This window comes from Tiliqua scincoides, chromosome 3 (assembly GCF_035046505.1).
Source record: "Tiliqua scincoides isolate rTilSci1 chromosome 3, rTilSci1.hap2, whole genome shotgun sequence".
Lineage (NCBI taxonomy): Eukaryota > Metazoa > Chordata > Lepidosauria > Squamata > Scincidae > Tiliqua > Tiliqua scincoides.
Window position 1 is genome coordinate 138,460,491 of NC_089823.1, and position 27,823 is coordinate 138,488,313.

A 27,823-nucleotide genomic window follows, 5' to 3' on the forward strand; every position below is an offset into this window, starting at 1 on the left:
CCCTCTCTGAAACGATTTTCTCCTTCCTTCCGTACTCAAACATGCTCTCTTGTAAGCCAGGTTCCTTCAAAACCACAGTTTGCAAACCAGATTCAAGTCAGTTTTTCAGTACTCATTTTAGAAGAGGACCATGGATTGTGGTGTTGTGCATATAATGTGAAACTAGAGTTCATGATGGGACAGAAGGATGAATTGCTCCATCAAGGGGAGGAGAGAGAGATCAAGAAAGTGGTAGCTTTACCAAGCTTAGAGGGTGTGGTGATGGCAGGCACTGAAGAGATTTTGTTTGGAAAGAGAACTTCTGAGGTCTTTGTTGTTGTTTGAGGGTTTGGGGTAACTGGCATCTCATAGAGTGACAGCTATAAAATTAGATAATCGGTTAATCGCTGGCAAATTAGCCTCATGTCTTTTGCTGAGAACAAATACGGTATTTATGTAAAAGTTGTTAATAGTTTCTGCCTTTTTTAATTGGCAGAAATAAATCCAAAATGCATGATAATTAAGCAGCTGATGAATTCAGTTGTACAATTATGCCTAAAGCTATGCCCCAGCACTTAATGCTGGATGCTCAGAGCAATCAAAAGGAGCCTATTAATATGGTTTATTTATAAAACAAAGTTACAGATGAAGTAACAGTGGCAGATAAACTTCAAGCACAGCAGCTTTAAGTCAGCATACTAAAATGTTAATATATGGTTAGGGGGGCAACTCTTGCTGTGCTGACAACTTTCTTTCAATAAATGGAATTCATAGGTGTCAAAGTTTCTAAAGAGAACAGTAAAATGAACCACACTATAAAATGACTCCAGTGGTGGTCCTGATCACTCTCCTGTTAGGAGACTGACTGGGATGGGATCCCAGTGGTTGCTGCCACCATTTGCAGCTCCACCAACATAATTTTCAGCTGCTGCTCTGGAAGAGAAGGTAAGAACATAAGAACAGCCCCACTGGATCAGGCCATAGGCCCATCTAGTCCAGCTTCCTGTATCTCACAGCGGCCCACCAAATGCCCCAGGGAGCACACCAGATAACAAGAGATCTGCATCCTGGTGCCCTCCCTTGCATCTGGCATTATGACATAACCCATTTCTAAAATCAGGAGGTTGCGCATACACATCATGGCTTGTACCCCATAATGGATTTTTCCTCCAGAAACTTGTCCAATCTCCTTTTAAAGGCGTCCAGGCCAGATGCCATCACCACATCCTGTGGCAAGGAGTTCCACAGACCGACCACACGCTAAGTAAAGAAATATTTTCTTTTGTCTGTTCTGACTCTCCCAACACTCAATTTTAGCGGATGTCCCCTGGTTCTGGTGTTATGTGAGAGTGTAAAGAGCATCTCCCTATCCACTCTGTCCATCCCCTGCATAATTTTGTATGTCTCAATCATGTCCCCCCTCAGGCATCTCTTTTCTAGACTGAAGAGGCCCAAACGCCGTAGCCTTTCCTCATAAGGAAGGTGCCCCAGCCCCGTAATCATCTTAGTCGCTCTCTTTTGCACCTTTTCCATTTCCACTATGTCTTTTTTGAGATGTGGCGACCAGAACTGGACACAATACTCCAGGTGTGGCCTTACCATCGATTTGTACAACGGCATTATAATATTAGCCGTTTTGTTCTCAATACCCTTCCTAATGATCCCAAGCATAGAATTGGCCTTCTTCACTGCCACCGCACATTGGGTCGACACTTTCATCGACCTGTCCACCCCCCCCCAAGATCTCTCTCCTGATCTGTCACAGACAGCTCAGAACCCATCAGCCTATATCTAAAGTTTTGATTTTTTGCCCCAATGTGCATGACTTTACACTTACTGACATTGAAGCGCATCTGCCATTTTGCTGCCCATTCTGCCAGTCTGGAGAGATCCTTCTGGAGCTCCTCACAATCACTTCTGGTCTTTACCACTCGGAAAAGTTTGGTGTCGTCTGCAAACTTTGCAACCTCACTGCTCAACCCTGTCTCCAGGTCATTTAAGACCTGGAGTAAGCCATGTAACATCCCCCCCCCACTCATTTCTTTGGAGAGCAACCAAGAAGAGGATGGAGGCAGGGGCTGGGCAGATAGTGGGCTGGGGGAGCAGCTGGCAAGTATGGCATGTGGGGCCACCCATCCAGGTTGCCCCCTCAGCCCATAGCTCGAAGCTTCCACCACCTGGCCTTATGTGTGAGCTGGCCCTGGATCCTTGAATCTTCAGTAGTGAAGGCAGCAGTAGTACTCAATGTACTATCAGAGGACAGGTGGGATTCCATGGGGGCTTTGTTCTAGGGTCCCCAGCATCGTGGTGCCATAGCTTCTGTCTAGTATGCACAGTGGAACAGCACCCCAAGGGAGGCCTACTTGCCTCCATTGTTTGCTGTGTTTTCATTGGAGAGTGAAAACGTTTTTCTTTTTAGGCAGGATTTGCAGTTTGATCAGATTTTTTATCTTGTAATATGTGCTAGCTTTTAATATTTTGTTTATTGCACACCTTATTGGTATTGTGGTGCTTTGTGTGATTGTGTTGTCAGTGTTATGCTGTGTCAAAAGGCATGATGACTAAGGGCCCAATCCTATCCAACTTCCCAGTACCATTGCAGGTACAATGCAGCCCTGAGGTAAGGGAACAAATGTTCCCTTACCTTGAGGAGGCCTCTGTGACTGCCTGCCCACCACAGGATGCAGTGCATGCCCCAATGGCACAGCTGCACCAGTACTGGCAAATTGGATAAGATTGGGCCCTCAGGCTGCAAACCTAACCACACTTTCCTGAGAGTAAGCCCCACTGAACAAAACAGGACTGACTTCTGAGTAGATCTGGTTAGGATTGTGTCCTAAGAGACTTGAGCTGCGCACCGGGAACTCCCTGGTTCAAACCTCACCGCAGCCAGAACCATCTTGAGAATTTTATGGGAAACTAATTAAGGGCCCAATCCTATCCAACTTTACTGCACCGGAGCAGCTGCAGTGCAGCCCTGAGGCAAGGGAACAAATGTTCTCTTACCTTGTAAAGGCCTCCATAGCTACCCTCCCACCACAGGATGCAGTGCGCATCCCATTGACATGGCTACACTAGGGCTGGAAAGTTGGATATATTTGACCCTAAATAAATAATAATTTAGGAACCTGAAGTCAAGGGGTTAATAGTGCAGCTACTTCTGACAAAGGGGCACCCACCTCAAAAACAAGAACTGAGAATTCAGGGGTCAACGTGGCCAGTTGGACCCCCTGTGGATGTGGATTATTGGCCAGTGCCTCACCTGGTCGAACTCAGATGCCACCCTTGCCCCCTGGCCCACCTGCACCTGAGCCTCAAGAAGCACTGTAGAATTCAGGAGGCCTTTCGCTATATGAACCTGCTGTTTTAGGATCAGAAGTGTAATACTGTGATTTCTAATTTAGTCCTCGGAGCTGACCAAACTTGATCATCTTTAAAGAGACCATGAAGACAAACTGAACAATATGTTAAAAGGGGTGTGTGTGTTATCATCACAACATAGGAAGCATCAAAATTGGAATGTTGATCTTTACTACTCTTCTGTTTGCTGCAACTGTTTTTCTTTTTTCTCTTGGGCAGTCAGAATTTGAAAGAGCAGGGAAAATTGCAGACCTGAGCGTTGCATGATGTATAGGAAAGCAGGAACCATACAAAATGGCTGCCTAGGGCACATAGTCTGGTGGGGACATGACAATTTAACAATTTCCAATGTCCTGGGGTGCACTAGTATAATATAGGGTGCAATTAATGTTATTTCTAAACAATAAAATATTTTAAACAGGAATGCTTCTTGCCTGTGCGTTAGGATATATGTAATATTATGTCAGATAAAAAAAATAGCCCATTGGTGATGAATCTGTTCATTGTAGCCAGGATTGGTTAGGCTGTGGCATCTAGATCAGATTCCCATGGTGAGATATGATGCTGGCATGCGATTGCAAAGATAAAAAGATTTTGGGACAGGAATCAGAAAGTGCTTGATTGGTTTCAGAAAGCTACGATGCAAGTGTTTAATGTATTGCTTAACTAATTGTGACGTGTTGGTTTTCTGACTATTGATTGTATTGGTGGGGCATACTATACCATACTATACCATGCTACCTCTCAGAACACCATACTATACCAGAAGGGCATACTATACCATAATACCTCTCAGAACACCAGAGATCTGTTTTGCGAAGTCAAGTGCTGTGTGAAACAGCAGTATAGAATATAGCAGGACAGCAACTGTTACCCTGCACATGCCCAATCTTGTCTGATCTTGGAAGCTAAGCAGGGTCAGGCCTGGTTAGTACTTGGATGGGAGACCACCTGGGAATACCGGGTGCTGTAGGCTTATACCATAGTCTTTCGAGACTGAAGGTTGCCAACCATGCTATGCTTCTCTTGTTCTCCAGGCTGCTTGGAGCTTACAGGCACACCAACAGCAGTCTTGGGACTTCCCCACCACTTTTCACAACTCCCACATCAAAGTCCTTTGTTTTTTTGTTAGCTTGCCCTGTGTGCAAGCACCCTATGCAGGCTCACAACTTCACAACTGTGGAAGTGATACCCAAGAAAGCTGACCTGATCATGTCTTGTGCGCTCCCCGAGGCATTTGGTGGGCCGCTGTGAGATACAGGAAGCTGGACCAGATGGACCTTTGGCCTGATCCAGCGGGGCTGTTCTTATGTTCTTATGATCAAAACAATGACTGATGAAGAGATGTAGGGGGTGAGTGCCTCTGAGCAGGGCCTCTGAGAGGAATTTTATCAGGGGATGCAAAGTTTCTTTGCAAAGGGAGAGAGGTGAAACAGAGTGGGGGAGGGTGGTGACTGGTGAGCAGGATAGGGGCAGGGAGGGGTGAAGCAGAGGGAAGGGAGGTTAGAGACTGCCGGAAAGTCTTCGGAGCCCAGGTCTGCCCACCCATGTGGCATCAGTAGTGTCCCCAGCATCTCTAGTCATGATAGTTTCCCCAGTATCCTGTGAGGGCAACAAGTTTGAAAAGATAGGAAAATGTCAAATCCCAGGAAATTTCTGGGCCCCCTCCTTCGGCTCCTGGGTGCCTCTTTTGACACTGGGCCCGGGTACAAATTACCCCCTTTACCCCCCCTCTCCTAGGCCCTGCCTCTGAGGATGGCTAATTCTCATTTGTTCATATCTAAAAGTAAGCCCTTCCAGGTACAAAAAGTGTAGCTTGGGAAAAAGTTTGCTGTCTTCCCCCCTTCCCCCCAGAAACACTGGTAGATGATAGGCAGAGCTGTGAGGGGGAACACTGACAGTGATCTAATTTTGGTGGATTGCGGGCCTTTGTTTGAATGATGGATATTTTTATATTGAGGCTTCTTTGCAGAATTTAAATAGAAGACAGGGAGCCAAACCAACAGGTCCAGCTTCTTCCATAAGCAACTTCTCGCCTTGCTATTTAATACTTCCAACCTTGGGCTTTTCATGAAGAAACCTGTTATTTTCCTTGACAACCAAGCATTACAAACATAAAATTTTACTAGTCCTAACAGAGTAGAAATTGGCACTTGCCCATTTTGAGAAGAGTATTAGACTGCAGTACAAAAAAACCCCTTCTGCTGTGTCTGTGTTGTAGATGTTTTCAAACAGCGATGGGCAGACACTTCCTTTCCAATAACTTCAAGAAATAAAACAAGAATGATATTTGGTCATTTCAGTGCCAAGAGGTGTGTGCAAGGAAGTGATGAATAAATATACACATCATATGAAAAGTACTTGAGGTGTTGTCGGGTGGTACTCGCAGGACCCCCAGGCCCCTGCCATCTGGCAGAGAGACCAGCAATGTAGTGTGACAACCAACAGTAAGAGGCTTGACTCGGCAGGCAGAGCTCCAGCACGCACTTTTTACATGCTCAAGAAAGCCCTCCTATATGCCCTGAGGCTCTTACTGGTATTTGGCCTCCCAACGAAGAAATAACTGGTGATAACATCATTGCCGGTTACTTCTGGTGGTGAACCATGCTAAGTGATAAAGTGGAGGAAAGCACTGAGAATCTTTGGCCTAGAACACACATGGTAATGAACTGGTTCAGCTGCTTGTTGCCCTTCCTCACATATTTGCTACATGGCTCCTTCTACATCTGTATAGTTCTGATGCAATTTATGAAGGTTTGCATTGCTTGCTGGTGATCAGTTTGTCCAGAACAATTATTTCAGTTTTCAGCTACCTGATTGTTGACATTTGTTTTATCTCATTTCTTGCCCATCCTTCCTCTGAGGAGTTTAGGGGCAGCATATATGGAATTCTACCACTTTTATCTTCGCAAGAAACCCATGAAAGAGGTTCCTCTGAGACACAGTTCCTCTGGTTCCTCTGAGAGCTCAATGAGCTTTTACAGCTGAGTGAGAATTGGAAACCAGATCTCCCTGGTCCCAATCAGTTTGTCTACTAATTGTCTCCCTGGAAATTGAAGTCGCTGTCACAATGATAATAATAATAATTAAAATATATGCGAACACACTGTTTCATCTCTAACCTTTGTCTTTTAAAATTTCCATTGCAAATAGAATAGCTTTCTGAGTGAGTTAGTGAATGGAGGCAGGATGGTGGATCAATTAAAACCATTCACTTGACCTTGTGATGTCAGTGCATCATACAAATTGGATGGTACCTACAGCAGAGATTGCGAAGGATGTCTGCAGAACACCATTCGGCTCATTAAAAGGAAGAAGAGTGAGAAATGTCCAAAAGAGTCTTTTCAGGAACACAGATTGTTGTTAAATACTTGCTGGTCATTATTCAGTACCCCACGGTAAAATCAACACTGTAAGACAAACTTTAACTGACAGTGACGATAAAAGAGGTTTCATTTTATCTTAGTGGGAATTAGATGGAGAACAAAACAAGCTTATTCTTCCTCAAGACAAGTTGCCTGTCCTACTATGGAGCAAATGTATCATCATTCTGAAATATTCTTTTAAAGAAATCATTTCAGATAACATGGAAAATTAGAAGTCACTTTCCTCCTTTTTATTGTGGTGTTTATTCTCCATCTTGGCAACTTGCAGAAAAACCAAAAGTGGCATTTGTTCTAATTGCTCAGAATTTTGGTAGACTAGGTGAGATGTCACTCATGTTTGCCTGCCTGGACATTTCCACTCTAATCACATTGTGGTAAACTGGTCTGTTCCTGAGAACCGTTAGTACTCTTTTGGTCATTGTTCGCTGCTTCCATACCTCCTCAAAAGAGAGCTATAAAAGAAAACAAACCCGAACCCCCGCTTCCAAACTCAAGTTTTTGTCTGTAATTACACTGGATAACATGGTTGCATTTTATTTGTTGTAAAAATATATACTCTTCATTTAGAAGAATTTCTCTAAAGAGAAATCAAGTAGTTTCAGGAATTTAAATCAGGAAGAAAAACCAGTAAAGACAAATTCAGAAAAATGTTCAGCTCCTGTGATATAGAGATGCCAATCTGAGAATATGTGAAATATTTATGTGTACGTTTGAAAATATAATGTGTTAATGAGATGAATCAGAGTTTGGAAATGTGTGCATTTGATTCTCCAGAATGAGTAAGATTCTTTACTGCATTTGCTGCAACAAGGAAGCAGAGATCATATTGAAAGAGCTAGGCCAGTGGTATTCAAACTGGGGTGTCACGACGCCCCAGCCTGTGGGTCCTGGCCTCTGCCCCCTTAAGGGGCGGGGGCAAACAGGAGACGGGGATGGCAGCAGCGCGATCCACAGGATTTCGCGTTTCAGGGGGGCTGCAGGGGCTTGGGTGCACTTGCCCAAGCCTCCTGCAGCGTCCCAGGGGTGCGGGGAGCCCTGCGCAACCTTCGGCAGGGTTCCTCAGTTCAGGAAAAGTGAAAGCAGAGCGATCGCACCCGCTCCACAAAACCGGAAGCGGAGCATGATCACTCCACTTTCCCTTCTGACAGGGCTGCAGGGACTGGGGTGCACCCTCCAGTCCCTGCAGCAGCCGTCCCTGTGTGCAGGGAGCCCTGCGCGAGCGCCTGCAGGGTGCCCTAGGTCAGGGAAAGGGAGAGTGGGGCAGTCGCACTCCGCTTCCAGTTTTGCGAAGGCAGAGCAGATCACTCCACTCTCCCTTTCCCTGACCTGGAGCGCCCTGCAGGCACTCGTGCAGGGCTCCCCGCACACAGGGACAGCTGCTGCAGGGACTGGTGAGTGCATCCCAGTCCCTGCAGCAGCACATCCCAGTCCCTGCAGCCCCTTGAGTGACATGACCCTGGGGATCGCGTCACTGCCTCCCTCCTGCCCCTGCTGCCTCCCCCCTTCCCCGCAAAGACTTACTGCGGGTTTCAAACTCCTGGAGAGTTTGAAAACAGCAGAGCTAGGCTAATGTTGTCCTCCACTACTGTGTGACTTCACACTCAAATCTGCCTTTTTTATGTAGTTTCTACATGGTGGTTTGTTGGCAGCTCACACACAAGAGAGGTGTGAGTTCATAGCTCCACTTCTGCAAGAAGGAATTATATTAGAAGAATCACAGTCTCTTGACATAGATGGACAAGTCTAAAAATGGAATCAAAAGAACTGTTGGAGAACCTCCTAAATTGTACATAGCAATTAAGTAAATGTTATTGCCGAATAAATCTCTTCTAACTCTAGACTGGTGCTGCTAATAGAAGAGGAACGTTTACCTCCAATGTGACATTTTAACTAGACTATTATGTTTGGATGGTTCAGATTCCAGTTCCGCTATAAAACTGATAGGATGGATTTGGGCAAATCACACTTTCTAATCTTCCTTATAGGATTGTTGTGAGGAGGAAATACTGTTTTGAGCTACTTGAAGGAAATACATTAGTAATATAGTATATTACTAAAAATAAATGCTTTCTGTTTTACTCTTTTTTTTTCTTTGCAGAAAGAATCTGAGGAATTAGCTGTATAAGATCCCTTTGCCATCAAGTGCATCTTGCTGGAAGTATCGGTTGTGGGACTCAAGACAGACTGGAAATTTTTGTTCTTGAATGCTGAACCACCTAAAGGTAAAATTTTTACTTGTGCAATGTGAACTGAGATTCAGAAATACCTGTGTTAGGTTGATCGGTGCGTGTTGGAATTTGTTTTTGAGGAGGAAGGTCAATTGAGATCAGTGCCTTTTTGTGAAAAGTGAAACTTTTAATTTTCCAGAGAAATAACAACAAACACCCATAGTGCGTTTTGGGGAAAGTTAAAAAACACACTTATTTCTAACAGCTGCTATATATTCCCTTTTCAATCTTATAGTACTATATTTAACCATAGCTTTTGTAAATTGTAGGATGGAGTTAACTTTTGATCTGCTTAATTATTGTTTATTCATAGCTGTTTTACAGTGCCAGCTCCACGGTTTTGAGAGAGCCCTGGGAAAGACATCCTCCAGCCAGCTGAATTCCAGCACTGGATACAGCGGGGGCCCTGCAACCCTGATGCACCAGTGCTGGATAGGACTGGGCTGTAAAACATTACATTTTAATCCTTTGAAACGGCACTAGATGAGTCTACAAACATGATCTGATCCTCATCTTTCTCAGCAAGTGTTCTGATCCAAGTCTTCCTCCACAGCACTGGTTCTCTAACTGTCAGTGAGTTCAAGAACCAGGGTAAATCTTTGCGGGGGTGGGTTGGAAAGCAGTGATGTGCATTCCCCAGGGCCATGCTGCTGCAGGGGAAGGGGAGGCTGTTTCTTAACTGTACTTACTTGCTGCCAGAGTCCAGGGGTGCAGGGAGCCCCACGGAGCACTCTGCAGGGCTTCCCACAGCTTGCAGAATGTTAAAAAAAGGATCGCAACCCACATCTTGGTTGCAATTGCTGAACCAGAAGTGGGTTGTGATAGTTTTTTTAAAAAATGTTCTACAAGCTGCGGGGAGCCCTGCAGAGCACTCCACAGGGCTCCCCACACCCCCAGACCCCAGCAGCAAGTAAGTAAAGTTAAAAAACAGCCCCCCTTCCCCTGCAGCTATGCAATCCTGGGGATCTTGTCACTGCTTTCCCCCGCCTTGCCCTTTAAAGGGAAAAGGGCAGGGGTTCTCAGGGGCTGCAACCCACCAGTTTCAAAATCACTACTCTACAGCATTGCCAGTAATAATGGTCTCTGTTCTGTTGTCTCTGTGCACACACTGCATGACTCTCTGAACATTATTATGTGATTTTCTTATTAAGTATTTTGGGCCAATTTTTAGACACTTATCTAATAAAGTTTTTGTTCTGTGCTCCAAGTTTGTGCTTAGACAAATGGGTCTCATTGCCTTCCTGCTTTGCTTGTGAACTTCCAGTGGCATCTGGTTGGGCTAGGGTTAGGCACAGAATGCTGAACCTTGGTCTCTTTCAGCAAGGCGGTTCTGATTTTCCTTACTGTGTCATGGAAAAAGCTGGCAAGAAGACAATGGCTGAACCTCTGTTGCATTTCCTGAGGAAGACAATATAGAGATTCTGTGGCGTGTAAGAGGGGACCCAAATAGTAGCTGGGAGGAGAAAGCTCATAGGCAATGGTATTTCAGGGCCTAATTTTGCTAGGTTCTGAATCTTCGATGGAAGCTGATTTTTGTTTGGAGCTATGCGGTATTCTTCAAGAAGTGCCACGAAAGGGTAAGCAGTGGTGGCCTCTGTGGGTAACATCAAGAACTCTTCATGCTCGGGTGGAGAAGACTGGATAGAAGCCCACCAATGGTTGATAGGTGACCTCCCCCATTCATCTCCCAGTTGCTTTTAAGGTACCTTGAAGCACAAGGAAATGGCTGCTAGACAACTGCCTGCGTGCTTTCTCCAGCTTATCCTTTCTTGGGATATGTTAGACCAACTTTCTGGGGGGGGGGGTCTGCAAAAGAGGTGATTGATGCTAGTTTTTTTTTATGTATCTCTTTTAGCTGATTGAATCAACCGTTAACAACTTTAAGTACCATTGATTGTGGAAACTTGCTTGTATACATTTTCAACCTAATTTTTTGCTCATCTGTAATTTGGTAAGAAGCAGTGCTTCCCATTGGCTAAAACCCATACCAATGAATAATGGCTTAAAGACTATGACCTAGAATGCTTTTATGGTTTTGCAAAAGAAAAACTCACCACCTTTAAAAATACTAAACTTCTTAATAGGGATGCAGTTTTCATAAGATCACTACACAAATGATCGTGGTTGTCTGTTCACAAAAATATGTAACTTCCAATATTAGGGACACCTATGTTTTGCTCTAAATAGATTTTTTTCAAACCTATTTTTGCCCATAGTTTGCCTTGGTCTCTCTGAAAAGAAGAAGATTCCTTTAAAACGAGAGCAGATTGCATGCCTGCTTATTAATATGTTGATATTTAGTAAAGCAAATATTTCATGGTATTTATTTAGTTTGGCTAGGTTTTTCGCTGATGATTTGTAGTAAGCAATTACAGTCAGAATTTTCAAGCTCACATAATTTTCCATCAAGGATCTGTGCTTCGAGGAAGATAAAGATCACATTCCGCAGGAGGAGGGGATTGTGTTTCAATATTTTGAGACATTTGCTGCTTGTTGCATAGGCTGGTGTATATTTTGTTATAGAAATAAACCATTATGCTAAGAAGTGCAACTCAGGGAATCGATTATGGCCTAGAGCAGTGATTTTCAATCTTTTTCATCTCACGGCACACTGTCAAGGTACTAAAATGGTCAAGGCACACCATCAGTATTTTGAAAATTAACAAGGCACACCATGCTGTTCGTAGGGGGATGACATTCCCCAATGACCCTACTAATAAATGACCCTGCCCCAAACTCCCACGGCACACCTGCAGACCATTTTGCGGCACACCAGTGTGCCACAGCACAGTGGTTGAAAATGGCTGGCCTAGAGCCTGTCAGTTGCTGACCTCTAGTGTAGGGAGACTTACTATTCCAAAATTATTTTTTGTTGGCCTACAGAATGTATGAGCTGCTTGCCTGACTCTCTTGATACATTTCACTAGGACTGTGCCACAGAGAAGCCACCTGTCTTGCCTGTTTGTATATAAATGTTTGCCAAGGCTTGAGCACCGCTTTAAAAGCTATCCGTCACGCTTGCTGTGTGTGATCCTCAAATCATCCTGCCTTCTGATATGACCTTTGTGCTTTCAAAAGAGCTGTGTGTGGCTGAATCTTGGCCTTGTGTTACAGATATCTCTCTTTGCCTGAGCATTTCCACTGGCTGGAGAAAGAGGATGCCACCTGGCCCCAAGAGTTGCTGCACGTGAGCAGAGCTCTCTCCTGGATATAAATATATCATGTTATAAAAGGAAGATGACTGAGAGCAACATGCTCTCTGGCGTGTTGATCTTCTTCCTGGAACTGCTAGCGATGATTCCCTTCTCCTGAGATCATCTCTCCAGAGTGATTCTAAGGACAACAACAGTTCCCAGCCAGTTGTGGAAAATCTCACTAGGGGAGGTACAAATGAACCCTAATGGGAATCCCTGTGTTCAGGGTGGGGTGGAGATAGGAGAGCTTGTGCCTACTGATTGTACTCCCCCCCATTTCTTCCTTGATTTGTGCTGCTGCGGCTGCTGTTTACTACTCTATGTAAAAGGAGTTAGTGTGGGATCTGTATTTTAAGAAGTGAATAGAGCAGGGGTGCCCAAACCCCGGCCCGGGGGCCACTTGCGGCCCTTGAGGCCTCTCAATGCAGCCCTCAAGGAGCCCCCAGTCTCCAGTGAGCCTCTGGCCCTCTGGAGATTTGTTGAAGCCCGCACTGGCCCAACGCAACTGCTCTCAGAGTGAGGGCAACTGTTTGACCTCTCGCGTGAGCTGTGGGACGAGGGCTTCCTCCACTGCTTGCTGTTTCACATCTGTGATGCAGCAGCAGCAGCAAAGGAAAGGCCAGCCTTGCTTTGTGCCAGGCCTTTTATAGGCCTTGAGCTATTGCAAGACCCTCATTCATTCATATAAGTTCATTTTTAATATATTCATTTATGTAAACTTATGTAAATTTATTCAAATTTTAAATGTAAATTAATTCTTTCCCCCCCCCGGCCCCCGACACAGTGTCAGAGAGCTGATGTGGCCCTCCTGCCAAAAACTTTGGACACCCCTGGAATAGATGTTTCCTCTTTCACATAATTCTGCAGCACCGAGTGATAGTTGACTCCTACCAGATTTAAAACAGGCTGCAACAATAACAATAATAAACTGTTTATATCATGCTTTCAGCATGCAGAGCACTTTACATGTATTACCTTGACATGGTCCTTACATCAGCTTGCTTGGAAGTGAAGCTGAGAGGGAATGACTTGCCCGAGGCCATCCAGTGAGTTCATGGCTGAAGTAAGATTTGAACCTGGGATGTTCTGATATGCAGCTCAGGCCCAAATCCTAACCAACTTTCCCATACTGACACAGCTGTGCCAATGGGGTGTATACTGTGCTCTTCAGTTTGGTGGCAGTCATGAAGGTCTTCTCAAGGTAATGGAATGTTTGTTCCCTTACCTCGGTGCTGAAGAGTTGGTTAGGATTGCGCCCTCAATCTCTTAGCCACTATGCCACACCTGCACATAGTGCAATTGTAGGTTTTATTGTGGTGTTCAAATATTTTGTATGTCATTCTGAATGCACACTGAGACAGGGTATACCCATGCATTGGCACATTCCCTAGAACAAGTATGTCACCTTTATCAATTGCTATGTATCTGGTATGGCAACGGAATGCCAATGCCTGTCTGCTTTGGTCTGTCATTGTTTCATTTCTGTAATGGTGTCATTCAACAGCTCTTCCTTTCCCAGCTAATGTTAAAGACAGCTCCTGGCAGCCATTGTAAACGGTGACTTTTAAAAACCCTCGCTCTTGCATTCAGCCTGCTCTGTTGTTTAAATATAGATTATTAATGAAATGCCTTTGTATTGCTTTCTCAGTGAATACTTTTTGTACGAAATTAATTTGCGCAATGTCAATTTTGTTTAAATTCAATCAAGTTTTTTAAATTATGTTTTCTCCACATTAATTCCCATTTGATTTGTCATCTTCTGTTAGGTATTTAAGGCTTTGCTAGGTGGTTTTTCTCCTTCATCTGATTGACTTCACCTGAAATTGGAGGCCCTCCTATTATGATGAATTAATTTGGTTTTCATTCAAGCAAGGATTGTTTTTAATAATGATGAATTGCACACAACGTGGTTTGGAGCAACTTGATTCTAACGATGATAATGAGCAAGAAGTGGGGAAAAAAAGCTAACAAATGCTAGATACTGAATCATGCACCACACCATTTTGTTTTGCAAGTACTTGCAGATTGGAATTTTTTAAAATCAAGATTTGTAGATATTTATTTGGCGGTACCCTTGCCCCACTGCAGTTGGGGATTTAAACATATATTGTGGCTTGAGATGGAAGGTGAATGCTGGATTAGGTGTACTGGATTAGATATACAGGGCTTTTTATGTCCTTCTCTTTCAGTTTAATTAACAGCCCCTCTTTAATTAACAGGCTGAATGGCCTTACAAAGGTTTGGACCTGGAGTGTAAGCACCTTCGCTGATGTCAGTGACTGGGGCTTGAAACTAGAGATGGAGAATCATGGGCCAGTTTGTGGATGGAAGTTGTGCATGGGGAGGAATAGCCTGGGGGAAGGAAATATATGATCATGTAGCCAGGAAAGGATGGTGTGGCATTGATCATACTTGGATTTCTGTAATCACAAATCACAAATCACAACGTTTGCTAAGCAATGTTGTGTAAGTATACATGAAAAAATTATGCAACTGCTTTCATTTTAGCTCAAATAAATTTTTTTTGCTTCTAGGGAGTTTTTTTTTTTTTTAAATACCAATGAATAGGTTGCTTAAATATAAGAGCCTGCTTACCTAAACATTCCAATGTTTGTCATTTGTGACTGAAAAGAACAAATTATCATTGTGAAACTGTCTTGCCAGGCAACCTAGAAGCAATTCTTCCTCACCACAAGTGATCAGGTACACATAGCTGTTTACCAGCTTTCTTTGTGGACAACACATTAGAAAGATGCTTTTAAGGAGCCCTGTCAAGCTTGGACCCTTGGGCTATTTTCTAAGGTACCAGAAGAAGAAATTCTTTTTTTGTTCGGCTAGAATAAACCCAGTCACTTTCTTGGGTTGCTACCACTTCTAACTCAAGTAGAGAGAGGTAGACATTCTGCTGTGATACAACCAACATTTTGTTCTTTTAATAGTGGCTGAGCAAATGAATTTAGTCTTGCTGCTCCCCCTCTCTTGCCACTTACCTGCCACAAGAGGGAAACAGATGAGTTTTTAGGCTACAGATTTAAAAAAAACAAAACAGAGCAGCCGAGAAGACCATACAGAACGAATGCCATTAGTGCAAATGGACATCAAGAATGATGCTATTTAGAAAGCTGCACGTGTCACAGTATGCATCTGGCCGTCTGTCATGGTGCTATTTTTGGCTCTTTGGCACAAGTAGTGGTTTCTGGCTGTAGAGAGGGGATGCTTTCTTAAAAATTGGGGGTGGAGTACAGTGTGTGGGGACATGCTTGATCCAGGGGAAAATTCTTTTAACAGATGGCCATTTGTAGCATTAGAATTGCTGGTGGTCATAAATTGCCCCAATCTGTTCCATGCCTGAAGCGAGGAATAAGCTGGTATTTTGTTACACTTATGAGCTGAGTGCTAAATTAGACTGATCCTCAGTTGCTTGCTACTCTACCATGTTTGGATCTATGAGGCCTCTGTTCATTTTGAGGGTTCTGCTTTTGTAAACAGCACTGAATGGTGGGAGCCCTGTGTGCATGCAAGAGTCTTAGAGAAAACAATTGCACTTGGTGGATACTTGGTGACACAATAGAGGAGGATAATGCAAGGTTACTGCTTATGTTGAGGCAGGATACAACAGCTTTGGCACCGACACCATAAGGTAGAGGGCAGTAGCTAAGTGCCCTCCCCTTTTAAGTTTGGTGGAATGTCATTTTATGTAGAGCAGCATTTCTCAACATTTGCCCCTTACTGTACCACTTTGCATAGTCCATCTAATGGAAGTACCACCAGAAGTAACTAGTAATGACATCATTGCCAGTTACTTCTGGGTTGGGCGGCCAGATGTCACATGACAAACACCAATAAGAGGTTCAGGGTGGGCAAGAGAGCTTTTTTGAGCATGTGAAAAGCATACACTGGAGCTCTGCCTGCCGAACTGAGCCTCCTACCACTGCTTGTTGCATTGTGTTGCTGCCAGACACCAGGTGCCCAATGGTCCTGTGTACCAACAGACACCACCTGAGGTACCATCAGTGGTACCGGTATCACTAGAAGAGAATCACTGATGTAGAGGTATGGCTTTCAGATGTCTTTTGTTAATGGCTAAGAACATGCAAGTGGGAGGCCTGTCATTTAAATGTCGATTCAGCTAAGAGCTCACTAGGTTTGGCCTTAGGCGTCTCTCAGCTTACAGCCATCTGTAAAGTGCTTGCCTCTGTGGGGTAATGCTTGCCTCTGTGGCTGTGAAGGACTTTGAGCAATTAGAAAGCACTACACAAATACTTTTATAGTAGTAATATTATTTGACAAGTGTTATTTCTACAACTTATATCAAGCTGGGCCCATAACAGGAGGACTATGTGATTATGCATACAAGTATATTTGACGGAGGTTAAGCTAGGTAGGTTAGACAACACATGCTTGTCCCAGGAAAAAGCTATGAGTGGGATCCTACTAGGGTTGAGAACTCGACTTGAGTCGCAAAAATGCATGATTTTGGGTGACTTGTTGACTCTTGAGTCACATGCATGGAAGTCTCTGAAAAACACTTGACTCAGGGCCTCCCTGACTCGACACTCATCCCCAATTATGCTGACTTAAGTCTGCCTGTGTCTGGCATTCATGTCTACATTCATGCCTACATTCATGCTTTTGACTCTGCTCAAGGAATTGTTTTTGGAAGGGATGACTGGCTAATAGGGGTTCCAGGTTTTGGAGTTGTTGCTGCCTTTTTAGCAGCTCCAAGGGAAGGAGTAAAATCTCAGGGTGAGGAACCACAGCTGAAAGTTGGAACTATTCTGCTTTAGCTGTTATCTCTGCACCCATGTCTATTTGTGCGCAACCCTGAGCCACCAGGCATAGTCACCCATGGCCTGCCAGCTGCATTTCTTTGCCTCGACCAGATCCCATTAGACTTTATCAATGGGTAGTAATATTAGTTGTCTGGGTCAGGTGCTGCGGAGAGTTCAGCCCATCCAGCTGACTCTGTTGCTTGTTAGTACTCACCTTTAGGCAGTGGCAGGGCAACATGCTTGGGTGAGTGAGTTGTTACATTGCTGACTTCTCTCCAGATTTCCTTATCTGCAGATGGGCTTCCTTGGATGCCCCTGTTGTGACACAGGGACCTCTAGAAAATCCATCTACAGTTGTGAAGGGCAGGAGGAGATGGTAGCACAGTGACTTGCTTGTCCAAGCAAGTTGCCCTGGGCTGGGTAGGTGGGCTGAGAGAAGAGCATATCCACCCTGCCCCTCTTTAACACCTTCTGACCAGGGCAGTGCACTTTAAGAAGGTGGTGGGCAAGAGTACCTTAGGGGACTTAGTGCAGGGCTTTGCCTCACAACCCCCCCACAACTGGGCATAAACGTTTTCTCCCATCTAATGTTAAGCTTTGCTCCTTTGTTTAAGGCTTCTCCCTTACATTTGAGGTCTGGAGACCTGGCAACCCAGCTTGCAACATGACTTTTTCAGTTATATTTACTCACAGAAAAGCTATAAAGTGTTATCCCAGGGGTGTCAAACATAGGGCCCACAGGCCAGACACGACTCCTGGAAGCTCTTTTTCCGTCGTCGGCCCCCCCCCAGTGATAATTGGGCCATCTCAGTGCCTCCCCTTCAGCAGTGCTGCTTCTGCTTAGGCTCTGGGAGGGATAGATGGAAAGAGAAGGTGAGGAACGCCATGGAGTAACGGGAAGACCAAGAGGAGTGAGAGAGGGGAGACATAGCCAAGGTGCCAGGAGAGCTCATTTATCACATTGGCTGTCCTTTCAGTAGTACCGCTTCTGCTAAGTGTCACTTTACAGCATCTGAGAGGTGCTTTGCAAAGTTATTCCTCCGCAAAAGCAGTGCTTCTGAAGGGGTGGCCCATGTGATAATTGGGCTCTCTCATTTCTTGAAAATATTATCAAGATTGCCACATTTTGTCTTTGTCATTTGTAGCTAATAAGTTTCTGTATGAGAACAAAGTGCTTATTTCTGGCCATCATCTGCTTAATGACATCACTTCCTGCTTAATGATGTTACTTCCACCCCTTAGCAGGTGCCATGAATGCTACTCTGCCCACTATATGAGTTTGACACCCCCTGTCCCTATCTCTTCTCCTTCTGTTTAAAACCCAGGATAAAAAACAAAAAAGAAATTCAGAGGGGGATAAAAGGCACGGTTGATTTTGTGACACCATATGCCTTCCTACCCTCACTGAAGTAAAAATAACTGTTTTTAGATCATGAATCTAGCTTGTTTGCTAAACTAGTTGGCTGACATCCAGAAGTTAGCAGTTTGAGTAGAATTTATAGGATCATTCAAAGACTGTGAGAAGGAAATAAGTCCAACAGGATTCTTAAAACACAGTCACACAAACAGTGGCGTAGCTGAGGAGGGGTCACAGGTACCACGTGATACCGGGCAACACTGTGGTTCCCTGTCGGGGCTGGCAATGGAGTGCTCCCCCCACCGCACAGTTACTGTGGACTGAGCAATGTTCTGGGTGGCTACCCAAAGTGTGTTTCAGTAACTGTGACTTGAAGTAACTGTGGTGATGTCATCATGTCACTGCAGTTACTTCTGGGGCAACCAGGTGGGGTGGCACCTGGGGGTATAACCTGAGGCGGGGAAAGCCCCAGCTGTGTCACTGCACACAGGAGAAAGCAAGCAGCAAGTCAGTGCCTTTCCTTTTGGTTACGTTTTTTAAAGAAGAGCAGAGTCCCATATCTTGCAATTAAACTTAATCTGGTGCTTTCACCCGCTTTCATGTTTCAGCTCTCACAATTTGCTGCAAGTTTCATGGGGATTATGTAAACAGTTATTAGTATCATGTGATTTTAACTAGCAGAGGAAAATCCTGGAGTGAACCTACTTTCCAAGTGACCTTTATTTTATTTTCTAAGGCTCAGATTAAGTGAGGAAGTATTATAACAAGAGTATTTGCTTTAAAGTAACACCATTTGCAAATCAAAGGGTGACCCACACGAATGCTTGCTTTAGAAGTGGGTGCCTGTGGGTTAATTCAAAACTATGATGGATTCAACAGCTGGTTCAGAGGCTTGCAAAGTAAAATCCATACAAATGAAAGGGAATCAATATATGCATAGAAAGTAAATACTATGTTACAAAGTAAGATTTTCTTTTGCTGCTGGAGTTGAATCTTGTTTCTAGTAGCATCCCAAGTTCCTATAGATATTTTGCAGCCCATCTCTCACAAAAAGGCTTGTTAAATGACATAGGTCCCATAACGATGAGCTTCCTTGACCCCTTCAGCACAGTTAGCTTAGTCATGGGCCTGTCTTCCTATTTCAAAATGCTAGCATTCCAGAAGTGCTGTATTATTTATTTATTTTCCACATTCTTATGCCGCCCTTCCTCCAGAGAGCTCAGGGTGGTGTACGTGGTTCTTTCCCTCCTTCTGTCCTAAAACAACCCTGCAAGTTAGGTGAAGCTGAGAGATGGTGACTGGCCCAAGGTCACCCAGGAAGCTTCGTGTCTGTGTGGGGATTTGAACCTGGATCTTCCAGTTCTAAGTCCAGCACTGAAACCACTATGCCATTCTGGAAAAAGTGGACAAATAGTCATCTTCTTTGTATTGCACTCTCTCAGGAGTGTCCAGCACCCAACCTGCATTTCCTGCTGAATTATTGAATCGGCCTTGGTGGTAATTGTGCATTTCCTGTACATACTTGCTTCTTTCTTCAGGGACTGTGCGGCAGGGGGGCCATTAAACAGGAGCAGCCTGCATCTGGCTTGCAATATCAGCAAACCTCCCTAGTCTGAAAAAATAGCGCGATTGTGAATGACAGCTCAATCCTGATGCAGCCAGGCCACATGGTCTGCACTGCATCTAATGCAGTGCAGGAGGTGACTGGAGGTCTCCTTGGGGTAAGGGATATTTTTCCCCTTATCCCAGGTAAGGCTCTAGCCACCCCATGGGGCTTCTCGGATCCACAATAGCTTTGTAGCTGGCACAAATCTTGGAAGCCCTGTAGGGCTGCCAGGTCCAGGAAGAGGGTTTGGATGCAGCATGTGCTGCTGCCACCAGTCCCACTCTCCTCCTGAGTGAGATCCTCCCTTCATTCCTCCATCCCCCTGCCCAGGATCGCTCCTGCCTCCCAAAATGCTCTCCTACCACCTTACCTGTGCCAGCTGGTGGTGGGACAGGATGCAGAGCATCTGGACCAGTGGAGGTCCTACAGCACACCTGTGACACTCTGAACCAGCGCAGAGATGGCTGTGCCAGCTCAAGCTGGACCTAGGACTGTGTCATGAGTTTATAGGGGACCCCGTATCTGTGGATCCCGTATCCACTGTTTCACTTATCTGCGGTTCCATGGTTGCAGGGCCTCCTGTCCCCTCCCTGTGCACCCTCCTAAGGGTCTTCTGAGCCCCGCAGAGGCTGCATGCTTCCAGCTGTGGCCTTTGTGGGCCTCAGAACAGTTGTTTGGGCCGGGGGGGAAAACAGTATTTCCGGTTTTTTCATAAAACCGGAAGTGACATTTTTATGCTGGGGAAGCCCTCAGTCATCAGTTGGACAATCTGTTTTTGTCTTGCTCTTTTACAATGTATAAAAATAATGTAATAACATTTTATTAATAATTAGCTCTGAGAGCAGTGCAATTAATCTGTAAATAACTCTCTAGTTTTTAAAGGCAGATTCGTTATTGGGTTTGCTCAGATTCCCAAACGCCAAGTTCACTGTTCGAGCTAAATCAAACAATAATAAGAATAATTTGGTGGCCGGTGTCACCTTGTTCATGAACGGGTTTTCCGGGTCAGGGCCTGAGAGTTTCACACATTCTAAAGGAGGAAGGATGCCACTTGTGCCCAGGAGATTGGTATTTCCATCTGACATTGAACATGCTTTTGAGTGTGTGTTTGAGTTTGTTTTCACAGTAATAGCAGGGTGTGGTGGTAAAAGTGTGTGTGAGTGAGACAGTGCGCCAGTTTATTATTGAATTGTATTGCCTCCCTCAAGGGCTTCTTGCTTAATCTTGAGTTCTTTTAAGGTATATCTACACTGTAGACATAAGCTGGTTTAAAAAAAGAAAACATTCCTTCTCCTCAGGGAAACAAACGTAATTTGAAGAGAGGGTCTGGGGACTTCTAACTGAACTCTCAGTCCCGTAACTGAACTGTAAATCTCAGGATTCTTTGGGAGAAGCCATTCAAGCTATAGAAGTGAATAAAATGGATAGACATTTGTCATAGAGCTTATATTCTTCCATGTTTTCTTTAGTGTTTGAGTTTAATCTTATAGTTGCAGTTTCCATGAAGGGTCTTGGAAGAAAGGAAGGAGGTGTCAGTGAGCAAAGGGAAAGGGAGGAAAAGACAGAGAAAGAGGAGAGGGAAGAAAGGAGGAAAGGCATAAGAAAGTATGTGAATAAGGAACCAAGTGTAGATGTTTAAGGGCACAATCCTAACCCACTTTCCAGCACCAACAGAAGGGCAATGCAGCTCTGAGGTAAGGGAACAAACATTCCATTACTTTGAGGCGGCTTCTGTGACTGCCCCCCAACTGCAGGAAGCAGCACACGTCCCATTTGCACCACTGTACCAGTGCTGGAAAGTTGGTTAGGATTTGGGCCTAAATCTTACCTGCTTCATTTTGCCTATTAGAGACTGGTTACAAAAGTATGTTCATTTATTTTGACTTTTGTAGATGCTTTTACCACTTTTCGATTGAAGTCTGCAGTATTGATAAGGTGCAACAGATGTATAATAATGGTTGAAAGTGGTAAGAGCTCAGGTTTCCAGGGTCACCAGTGAACCAATGGAGGAAAGTGGTTCATAGGGACAAGACAAAGCTGATGCTTACCCCCCTCCATCCTTGCAAGGTGATCTAAAGTTTAGCATTATTTGTGCCTACTATTGTATTTTCTTATGTGTGTGTTTGTTAGGATTGATGGAACACACTGACCCATGGAAGGTGGTGCTTGGATAGTGGATAGCATATGACTTTTATCTAAGTCGCGCTCCTGTTTTAGCCTGGGTTCTGGTTTTCAGCTGCCTGATTGTGCAATATTTAGAAAATATGCTCACATCGCTTAAGTTTCCAGCATCAGGATTAGCATTGTGTTTCCAAATCTCTCTCCCTCCCACCCCCCCCAATGACCTGGAAACATGTCTTGTAGTTATATAAGAATAACCTATTAGGAAATGAGGAGGATAGTATTTATCTCTACTTAATAAAGAATATGCCCACATCTCATCCATCTGAAAGCTGTGATTTATGGCCTTTATCTTTCTTGCTAGGATTAAGATGTTTAGCCTGTCATTTGCTTGGTGTATTTAATTTGTTTCATAATGTTAAATAATATTTTTATAGCTGTGCAAATAAAAGGGAGAATCTTCATAAAAATCTGAAATCTGCTTCTCATTGTATGAAAAGTTAAGAACATAAGAACAGTTCCTCCGGATCAGGCCATAAGCTCATCTAGTCCAGCTTCCTATATCTCACAGTAGCCCACCAAATACCCCAGGGAGCACACAAGACAACAAAGAGACCTGCATCCTGATGTCCTCCTTTGCATCTGGCATTCTGATGTAGCCCATTTCTAAAATCAGGAAGCTGTGCATACACATCTTGGCTTGTAACCTGTGATGGACTTTTCCTCCAGAAGTTTGTCCAATCCCCTTTTAAAAACATCTAGGCTAGATCACCACATCCTGTGGCAAGGAGTTCCACAGACTATCTACACACATTAAAGAAATATTTTACACACATTAAAGAAAGAGTAAAGAAATATTTTCTTCTGTCTGTCCTAACTCTCCCAACACTCAATTTTAGTGGGTGTCCCCTGATTCTGGTGTTGTGCGAAAGGGAAAAGAGCATATCTCTAACCACTCTATCCATCCCCTGCATAATTTTGTATGTCTCAATTATGTGCCCCCTCAGGCTCTTTTTTCCTAGGCTGAAGAGCCCCAAAAGCTGTAGCCTTTCCTCATAAGTTTCCTCATAAGTTGCATGACCCGGCTTCATAAAGAGGAGAGCAGTTTTATAGCTGCTTTTAGGTCTCTTTCCAAGAGGTCTCTTGCAAGATCCCTACCAGAAGTCAGTCTCCAAAGGGGGAAAGTACCCATCTGAACATCCATGAGAACTGCTATCAACAGTGTGTTAGAATTTGTGCCCAATAGCAGCTTTCTGTTGGTGATTAAGGTTCTTGGTTCTTTTTCCCAGATTAGCAAATTAAGATTACTGTATTTTGCTGCTGAAAAATAACGTCGCGGCACATTCTTAATCAGGACTGAAAATGTGCAGGGCACCTGGCCACACATGAACATGAGAAAAGTTATGCTGGATTGGATCACAGTTCTTGTTGTTGCTAAGAATAATTAAATACCACTTTTCAACTAGAGTAGTTCACAAAGTCTTTCGAGACTGAAGGTTGCCAACCCTGAGTTCACAAAGTGGTTTGCATAGTAAAACAAATCAGTAAATGGTTCCTTGTCCCTCAAAGGGCTCACAGCCTAAAAAAATACAGAAAGGAAACCAGCAACAGCCACTGGAAAAGACGCCATGCACCTGAAATGCTCCAAAATCTGAAACCTTCAGAGTGCCAAGCTCTGATGTCAGGGAGAGCCCTTACCTGGTCTGCAGAATGGAGCCTCCAGAGGGAACATGCCACGACCTCTGGCCCCTCTGTGAGGGTTGAACCAGCCGCATTCTGCTGTCTTGAAGGATTAGCTCAATGGAGGGCCACAGAAGTCCTTCCTTCAGGACAGGTGGTTGGGGCTGTGGGCAGGGGAGGTAACAAGGGAGGAGGGGACAAGGGCTGATATATAGATGAACATATATGGAAAATTCCAATATTCAAAAATCTGAAACATTTCTGGTCCCCCAAGTATTTCGGATAAGGGATACTCAACCTGTATTGCACTCCTTCGTGCGCCACAGCATTTATGGAGAGAGGAGGCTTTCAATTTTTGTTGTAACTATTCTCCCTCGGATTTACAAAACACCATCTACAAATGTAACTTAAATGAAACATAACCAGAAAGATCAACTAGTAGTGTTTACTGTAGGCTTTTAAAAGTGTGTGTATGTGTATTGATGTGGAAATAACTGCATGCATGTATTGTAGTATCTTGGAGTTATGCTTTAAGATGAACACCTTGCATATAGGCACCCATTCTATGACTATGAAAGCAGTACATCATTTCCATGCTGTGCATTGGTGGGTGTTTTATGGGGAGTCCAAAATTTGCCATATCTTAAATTGCTTCCTAGTCAACTATCTGAGATGGTAGCTTTATTGTGTTTCATAGTAATGACCTCCAGGATTCCTCAATCTGCCTAGGCCTGAATTTCTAATATTGACAAAGGGCTGTGGAAGACTAAACCTGATCTTCCAGGCTCACGGTTTCAGGGTCTCCTGTGACAACCTTGCTCAGGGATTGCTCAACTTGATTGTGAGCCCTACCTGCTTTTGTCTCTGTCTCTGGTCTGATGGCATCTGAAAAAGAAATTTGTCTGTTTACTACTAGAAAGATCCTGGTTTGTTCCTAATAGGGCACAGATAATGCTTCCACTCTGTCACTGAAGGATGAGTCTGTCTTGGAGGGCCTTGGGTGCTTGCTTTGATGGCTTTATTTTTTATATAAGGACTATGTTAGTATTTCCAAAGGTCAGATAGCTTTTGTCCAAGTGTGCTTTCCTGGTCTTAAGAATGATGCCTCCTTAATATGATTCAGCCATCTCCAGAAGCAGCAGCCTGCCGTAAAGATACTCTATTGATCTGTCAATATCACTGTCTTGTCTGCCAAATGAAAGATGGTTTAAACTCATAACCCAGGCCAGCAGCTTTCTTATTGTAAGCCAGACAAAAATGCCATTGATCTTCTCTGCTGAAGTGTTCTTTTCACAGCTTGCCAGCACAAACACACTGTTATCCCTTAGTCAAGGCTAATTAGCTAATAATTTAAGGCAATGGAGACAGCAGTCTTAGTTTAATTCAGTGTTTGGGAAAATAGGCAGGAAGGCTTAAACCACAGAGTAACTCTTCTGCTCAGCTATGATAAAAATGTGTCTCAACTTTTCCACTTCTTGATTTTGATCTTCCTTGGCACTAAAGAACAATGTTCGTGTTAGAGCAGCTAAGTGGGGTTCTCTGTTTAAGCTTTGTAGAGAAGATAGCATGTATCTATCTGCATTTCAAGAGTTCTTGGCTATTAAGTTAACAAGAGCTTTATGATCATTTATTGAATTAAATCAAATATTGGATTAACTTAGCTGTGGAAGCAGAAGAAAACACGACAATAGTCTCAAGTGCTGAGGACACAATCTGGGGTGTGTTTGATAAATAACGGAATGGCACTTGTCATCTGAAATGCCAGCTGTATTGAAAACAACCTAGGTCCAGGTGGCAGGTTCTGGAGTTTGCCCCCATGAATTTGGGGCTGGATTCCTGGGGGGAGGATCTGTTAAACTTTCCCCCACGCTCTCCCATGCACTGTACTACCAGATCCAAGTAGCTCATTGAAGCAACTCAAAGGCACCACTTGCCCTTGCTAACATTCTAGGCCTTTGCATACTATCCCATGGAATAATAATAATAATAATAATAATAATAATAATAATATACAGTATTTATATACCGCCTTTCTTGGTCTTTATTCAAGACTTTATTCAAGGCGGTTTACACAGGCAGGCTTATTAAATCCACGCAGGGATTTTTACAAATTGAAAGAAGGTTCTCTCTTTCAAGAACCACCACATTCAAGATGTTACGCTCCGATCTGGTTTAACATTCTGGCCTCCATCCTCCCACGCTCCGAGCAGATGGAACAGCTCAGCTGCAGCTTGCCAGCTGCTTCAAGGTCGCACGGTGCCGGTGGCCTCGAACTGCCAACCTTGTGGATGTTAATCTTCAGGCAAATGGAGGCTCTACCCTCTAGACCAGACCTCCTGCCCTGGCAAGTGTTTCTTTCCTTCTTCCATTGGGAAGGTGATGGCATCGGCACACCAGACTTCAGTAGACCCAGGCCAATGCTTAGTGTGCCAGCAAGTGATACTGAAATCTGGAGATATTTGAAAAATATGGTACACCTTGTCTTGTTTGCCCACCTCTGTTTTTAAAAAAAACATGCTGTTAATGTCAGGGTTTTGTGGATGGGTGATGGATAGCGATTTGGACTTGGAACCAGGAGACTTTTCAAGTCATGCTTAGCAGTGAAGCTATAAACCAGGTAGCCCTGGACAAGTTACCATCTCTCTTCCTAATGTACCTTGTTGTGAAGCTAAAATTAAATGAACTAATGTGCATCTTGGTGGTTAGGCTAGATAGAAAGGTAATAAATATATGCAATTTATGTTTTGTTTAAGGCAGGGGTAGGCAGTTTTGGCCCTCAGGCCAGATCCAGCCTGCCACCCAAAATTATTTCACCCATGGTTCCACAAAGATATGTCCTCCTGGTTCATGGTGATCCTAGAAAAGAGTTCGTTTGCAATTCTATATGTTTGTTTAGGACTAAGCATCCCAAAGGCAGAAAGCTTCCTTTGAGCATCATTCTCTGTCTGGGCATGTGTGTCTCCTTTTTCTTAGCTCTGTGTCCTAATCTGGAGGTTCATACATTCTTGGCTATTGGAAGTGCATGTATTGAAAGTGCATGTGTTCTTACTATTGATGGAACTGATGTCTGGCCTCTGTGCAGAAGAAGGTTGCCGACCCCTGATTTAAGGTCTGTCTTTGGTGTGTACCCAGGAGGACTAAAAGGAGATTAGCTACCTATTAATACATTTCAGTCACCTGGTTTTTGTAGTCAGTGTGAAAATTGGGTAAAAATGTGGACCCATTCCCCTTTGTACCTACCGTTCTTTGTTTGCAGGGATCAGATGCATGTATATATGCATCTCTATATGAGCCAGGACTGCCTTATTCCCTTCAGAGCTGAAGAAAGCTCTATTTTGTATTTTGGAATTTTCTTTAACCTCTTCAGGGAATAGGGAAGTTCCTGCTTACATAGACTTCTGAGTTCAATTGATTACCCTGCCAGCACACTGGAACTGCTATATGGAGTGAGTGTAGGCCAGGGGTGCTCACACTTTTTTGGCTCGAGAGCTACTTTGAAACCCAGCAAGGCCCGGAGATCTACCAGAGTTTTTTTAACAATGTTCGCACCATCATAACATATAACATTTATGTGTACAATGTATGTTGGTGTACCTTGAGCCCCACTGAGTATAACAGGACTTACTCCTGAGTAGACATGCCTAGGATTAGGCTGTGAGGCTGCAATCCTAGCCACACTTACCTGGGAGTAAGCCCCATTGAGTACAATGGGCGTTTCCTCCCAGAGGCACCTGAAGGGGGGGTCGGCACTCCGCGATCTACTCATTTTGCCTTGCGATCTACCGGTAGATCGCGATCCACCTATTGAGCGCCCCTGGTGTAGGCCATGGGTATTTTTCTGGATTAATGGCTCCAGAATAAAATAGAATGATTTTGTTTTGTGCATCTTGCTCTATAAAAACCCTAGGTTTGTCACTGAAGGGTCCTTTTATAAAAATGCTTTGTTGTTGATGCCTTGTTGAGTGTGTTCCACTTAGATCTGTAAAAACAAGAGAGCATCACAGTGGGATGATGCAATGCATCAAGCTTACTGTCTTTCCCCTCTAATGATCACATAATTATACAGGCATGCCCCAGTATCCGTGGGGGTTCTGTTGCAGAACCCCCTCCCCCGCAGTTGACTGAAATACGCAGTTGACT

At 44.0% G+C, this 27,823-nt stretch overlaps 1 protein-coding gene and 1 pseudogene across 6 annotated transcripts in view; both read left to right on the forward strand.

The window, feature by feature from the left end:
• The window catches only part of ZMIZ1 (zinc finger MIZ-type containing 1), a 427,264-nt gene that overhangs the window by 126,320 nt on the left and 273,121 nt on the right, over positions 1 to 27,823 (forward strand). For all 6 annotated transcript variants that reach the window (XM_066619836.1, XM_066619835.1, XM_066619841.1 and 3 more), the window contains exon 3: positions 8,824 to 8,947. The gene's annotated coding sequence lies outside the window, so the exon portion shown is untranslated. The remainder of the gene's footprint in view (positions 1 to 8,823; positions 8,948 to 27,823) is intronic.
• LOC136647204 (5S ribosomal RNA) lies at positions 4,199 to 4,315 on the forward strand (annotated as a pseudogene).